The 5,767-nt window shown below is 32.8% G+C and overlaps 1 pseudogene; it reads left to right on the top strand.

The window, feature by feature from the left end:
* Positions 1–846: 846 nt before the first annotated feature.
* Positions 847–5,767, top strand: LOC100813068 (U11/U12 small nuclear ribonucleoprotein 59 kDa protein-like; annotated as a pseudogene).

Genomic DNA, 5,767 nt, shown 5'->3' with positions numbered 1-5,767 from the left:
AAATTAACATATACATAAAATAATCTATAGAAATTAGAAACTTTTTTCACACTTTAATCACAAACTTACCTTGTATGTAAGTTGACGTTGTGATGCCATAATTGCATAAAAATTCTTTATACCAATGGGATTGGGTAGGTGAGTTTCACATTTATAATATTTTAAAATTTTTCAAATTTCAAAATAGTCATTTATAATTTTTTAAAATAATTAAATTAGTAATTCTGAATTTAATTATTTATTCTCAAATTTTTTAATTTTAAGAAAATATTCATAATATTTTTTAGGTTTTACATCGATTGTATAAATAATTGTAGGAAAAATTATCGATTTCCATCCAATAAATAAAAAAATATGATAGAGAAAGATATAATTGTTTCATTTTAAACAATTGAGAGATTAAATTTAATTTTTTAATAATTGAGGATTAGATTAAACTTTAAAATATAATTAAGGGATTAATCGTATAATTAAACATATTTTTTATAAGTTTAAAATTTTAAGAAATTATTTATAATATAAAATTTAATAAATAAAATTAAAAATTTTAAAATGTTAATTTAACTTAAACTATTTTTAATTTCAAAAAAGAATTTATAAAAAAAAATATGTTGAGTCCCTCTTTCTTTCGCCATTAATTGATGAGACATCAATTGTGTCAAATGAATCTTTTTCAAAAAATTATTAAAAAAATAGAAAAGAATAAAGGCGAGAGAATTTTTGTTGAATTTTTTTTAATTTAGTTTAAAATTTTTACATTAATTATTTTTCAAAATTAACAATAAATTATTTAATTATTTTAAGTATATAATAATAAAATGGGTGAAATTCACTTACTGACTCCCTGCCTTCTTCCTTCGCTCCATTTTCTTCATCTTTGAGTCACATTCCATAGCACTGGAAAACCAAAATCAATTGTATTTGTTTAATGCATTGCTATTGCAATCGAGTCTTCTAGTTAGGGTTTTTTCTGTTCGCTAAATCTCACACTACTCCATACCAATGAATCCGCTTCCTTTTCAATCTCCTCCTCCATGGTTTCCAATATTACCCTCCGAACCACCAAATTCAACTTCCTTTTGGGACAACAGAAATGTCTGCGATCGCCTCAGAGAATTGCAAAACACTCTCAATCTCGCAAAGGCAATGTACGTTCTTCTTATTTTACATTGTGATTTTCAAGCTTTTTTTAGGCTAAAATATATTATTGGTTCCCTACCTTATTTTTTGGTTATAAATTGGTTCCCATGTTTTAAAAGTTCTAAAATGATCCTCTAAAGAATTCTTTAGTTACACGTTTGTCCTTCCCTTGGTTTTAACCCAAACGGCATTAAACTTGCGTCACCGGCGACTTCGGCTCCGCTGACGATTTAATTTTCAGCACCGGTTTCGCCCTGTGGTTCCACTATCATGAAGAGGTTGTAACTGTCGACGAGGTTCACGGTCGAAGAAATTCAGTCTGCTGGCGTCAGCGTAAACTCTGCCAGGGTGGTCGGCGGTACCGCATTACCACAGTTGCATTCTACGGCAGGGGAGCCGCAGTTGACTTGCCAATGGCACGGGTTTAAAGCGGTTTGGGTTAAAACTAATGGAAGGACAAACGTGTCAGTAAAAAAATCTTTAGGAACCATTTTAGAACTTTTAAAACACAAGGGACCAATTTAGAACCGAAAAACAAATTAGGGAACTAAACATATGTTTTAGCCTTTTTTTATGATCATGTTTGTTGAATTAGTTTGGTGTTGTTATGTTGTGTAGGCAGAAGGAGCTAGAGATGTTGATGATGATAAAAGATGGTAAAGGGTCTTCGGAAGATTTAAAACATGCTTCAAACGAACCTTGTCTTTCTGGTTTTGTAAAATGTTTAGAAGACAAAAGGGTTAGTGTAGAATCCCAAGAATCATTGGCTGTGGAAGCTGCAAATTCTTTGACGTCAAAGCTAAGAGCTCAGCTGGAGCCATTCCGGTATGTCGCGGACGAGGCGAGTCCGTGGTAGGAGAAATCTTCTGTGGCTAGGCTTGCAAATAAAGTGAACAAGTCTAAACAGAATAAAATGTGGAGGAAGAAGAGGAAGCGCATTGCAGAGATGATTGCAAAGGTTGTTCTGCTTGGCTTTGGTTTGGCTTGGTTTTGTTAGGCTTTTTTCTTTGCTCTTCATGGTAGCTGCTGTTTGAGAGATAATTTTGCTTGGTTGCTTTCTTTGTTGAGAAATTCTAGGAGCATGAGCAATTTGAACAAAGGGATCGCAAAGCTGATGAATGAATCGCTAGGGAGCATGCCAAGGAAATTGCTAATAGCAAGGTATTGAAGCTTTTTGCAAACTATACCTACTTTTATTTTGTCTGAAATTTTTAATTGTCTTTACTAGAGGCTAAATGAAATACCATGTTAATGTGATTTTAAATTTTAAATAAAAATCAGTTTTCTAAAAGATTTATGATTGCTGTCTCTGACAAAAGTCAAGGATTGATTCTTAAATAAACATGAACTATTAGTTGAGTATGGTAAACATCCCATACTTTAATCATCACTACACATAATTATAGTGCACTACTGTATATTATGCCTATATACTTCCAGTTTCGGATTTAAGAGCGAGCTACTTGAAAGGCATTCAGTTCATGATATTAAGAGTGGAGCTAACTGCCACTATGTTTTCTTTACTGTTCTCTGTGTAAAAAATGGGGAACGGTAATGCTGATTCATTGTTACGGAAGTTGCTTACGGATATATTGGCAGTTACATCAGTTTGCACTGCAAGTCTTAGTAATGCCAGAGGAATTTCTATTTGCAGGTACTGAAGATGAAAGCAATTGCGAAGTCTAAAGCCAAAGAAGAGGAGAAGAAAGTAGAGGCTGGGGTAACTTTCTTTTTGGTACAAATAACTGGTAAACCATTTCTAATTATGCTTGCTGTTAACTCTGAAGAACTTGGTCAAACATTCCATGCAATATAGCATGTATTTCTTTTATTTCTCTTGCTCAGGTTGCACTTATTAAGTACCTAAATCATTTAATTTCTCCCTTTATTTTTCAACATTGTATGTTCGTTAGCTCCTCACCATCAAATTACTTGCTCTTTTGTTGTCTTTGTATTTTGTCATTTTGAGTCTGTCAAAGGGTTCGTTGCTTGTCTTTTTTCCCCCATCACAAAATTTCTTAGAAAATAAGGATATGCATGGCTTTCATCTTTGTCTGTCTGGATATGAATCATGACATTTTGTTTTTATCCCCCATCACTTCCTCTTACCTTCTTATTGGGTGTTAGTCAGAGACAGATCTACATTGGCATTTATGGGGGCAATTGCCCCCCCTAAGGAATTTTTTTTTGTTTTACTTGAATGTGTCAAAATAATTAGTGTTTTTGTTCCCATAGAAAAACAGGTGTTGCCCCCACAAAGTAACTTTTTTTAAAAAAGAATATAAAAACTTATGAAAGATAAAACTCATAAAAGAGAAAATAAATCGATACCAATTTTATTCTCTGTATCCTTTTAAATTTGTAGAAGCTTAGACATTTTGATTTTTTTATCATGAAATTGTTTATTTCGTAAAAGCTAATAATATTTTTCATCTGTGAAAATCTTATAGACTATACTTTTGCCCCCACTAAAGAAATCTTCTGGTTCTGGATCCATCACTAGTGTTAGTTAATTGATTCTCTTGCATTATTTTATATCACAGCTTGAGCTGCTCTTGGTAGTGGAGAAGCTTCAAGAGTTACACTTCATAAGAATACAAAAGTTGAAAAAAAAGGTATATATATAAGAAAATCACTCTGCTTCTAGTTAACTGTCTTATGATTCTAGTGCATATTATTACTTGGTCTCTTATTGGTTTGCTTGGTTTCTTTTTCTCCACCCTTGCTGCCATATATAACTTTTGAACTTGTTATATTAATTTATTACCTTAAATTCACAGTCCTGAATGCTGGTTTATGATTGATTGATTAATTATATTTATAAATTATGTTACTTGAGTTCAAGCTCCAATGCTTAGCATTTTTTATTATAGTCAAATAGCTACCTATTCACCTTAAAAATGTATCATGAGAAATATATTAAACAATTTTGTTAATTATCAATTTGAAACCATGCATTCTTAATTTGATAATATAATAGGAATGATTTTGATTGCTATTCTGATTGGAAAGTTTTCCATATGTTTACATTTTGTGTATGCGAAAGTTAGTAATATTCACGTATTTAGCATTTAATTTCTTTTCATGTTTGATGTTTCCATGCTTCTTTTCAAATTATGCAGGTCATTTTCTCCCAGAGGAGGATGACAAGTTTCTTGAGAAAGTTCAAGCTGCTGTGGAAGAAGAGGAGCGTGAAGCTTTGGCTGCAGTTGAAACAGATGCTGCTAAAGATGCAATTGCAACTGCCGAGGAATCCAGGAAAGCTATTCAGAATCAAGGGAAACTATCAAAAAGAGGCAATGATGATAGTGAAGTAAAGGAAAGCAAAGAGCAAATAGTTCACAGTGTGACTGAAGAGGGATCTGGTGCAGTTGATGAGAAGAAATCTAGTAAAATAGGACAGATCAGTGGAGGAGCGATGATCCTTTGGCAAATTTACCCATTGAGTTCTACCATTATTATCATGGAAGCAACAATGATATGGGTACACTTATTGAGGTAAACTCAACTATTTTTATTTATTAAATTCTACATCTCTTGCAAAACAACACTTATCCTTAGAATACAAATGTAATTAATCAACTTTTTGTGTTTGAAGGCTGCTAATTTTACTTAATTGGTACACTAATAGCCTAATGATGTTATATTTTTTATGCTTATGTTTAATTCACTTGCTTGTTCATTATAAATTCTGGATTGTTAATGTTAAAGCTGCTGAACAATATCATGCAGGTTAGAAGAGGATGGAATGCCTATATCAGACCAGGAGGAAGGTAAGAAATTGAACATTGAAACTATTCTGCTAATACTTAATTCATTGGGTTAGTCTGGTATTCGCTTAAAAATCGGGGTGACCTTAAGGGACATTTTACTTATAGATCTCAATGTTCGATGTAATGTCACCCTTGTTTTAAGGGCATACCAAAGTTGCTTGGGGAAATATTTTACCGCTTTGGGCATATCTTAGGTTGCATTTGAAAACTTTGTTAAGAAAGAGAACACCGGATTTTAAGTCATTAGAATATATTCATGAGAGGTCAATACTCTGACTAAAAGTCACCACCATCTTTTATGACACTAAGGATCTGTACACTATATTATGCAACCTATGTCCTTACTTCACATGTTAGTGCTGTGGTTACGACTTTTGATAGTTATTGCTTATCCTAAAGCATTGCACCGCTATTATGTGGCTTATCTGCAACTGTATTGGTTTTGCTAATGTCTATTATGTATTGTAATCAATGAGTATGAAAAATTAAAATAAAACATTTATCTTATTTGATTTTGTTTCCTTGCAACTTCATCCAGCCGAATACCAGGGCACTGGGTTCAGCCTCTTCCTCCAGCTAATGAGATATGGGCATCTTACTTGGTGAGACCTAAATGATTATTAGTTAACAAATCAACAGTTTTTGCACAAAGACGCCATGCATTCATACGGTAAGTTTTGAAGGTTTGAACTATGTTCCTGCCTGGCCAACCTCAGCTATAAGCTTTGCGGCAGCATGTTTATATTATCGATGTGTTCATCTTGTGTTCAGTTCAGATGTTGATAATCGTTGTTGTTGTACAGACTCGTTGTATTTTACCTTTGACGTAGAGAAGATAGTGATTTACAGTCAAA

The sequence above is a fragment of the Glycine max genome, chromosome 11 (assembly GCF_000004515.6).
Source record: "Glycine max cultivar Williams 82 chromosome 11, Glycine_max_v4.0, whole genome shotgun sequence".
NCBI classification, from domain to species: domain Eukaryota; kingdom Viridiplantae; phylum Streptophyta; class Magnoliopsida; order Fabales; family Fabaceae; genus Glycine; species Glycine max.
This window is presented reverse-complemented; position numbering and strand designations above follow the sequence as displayed.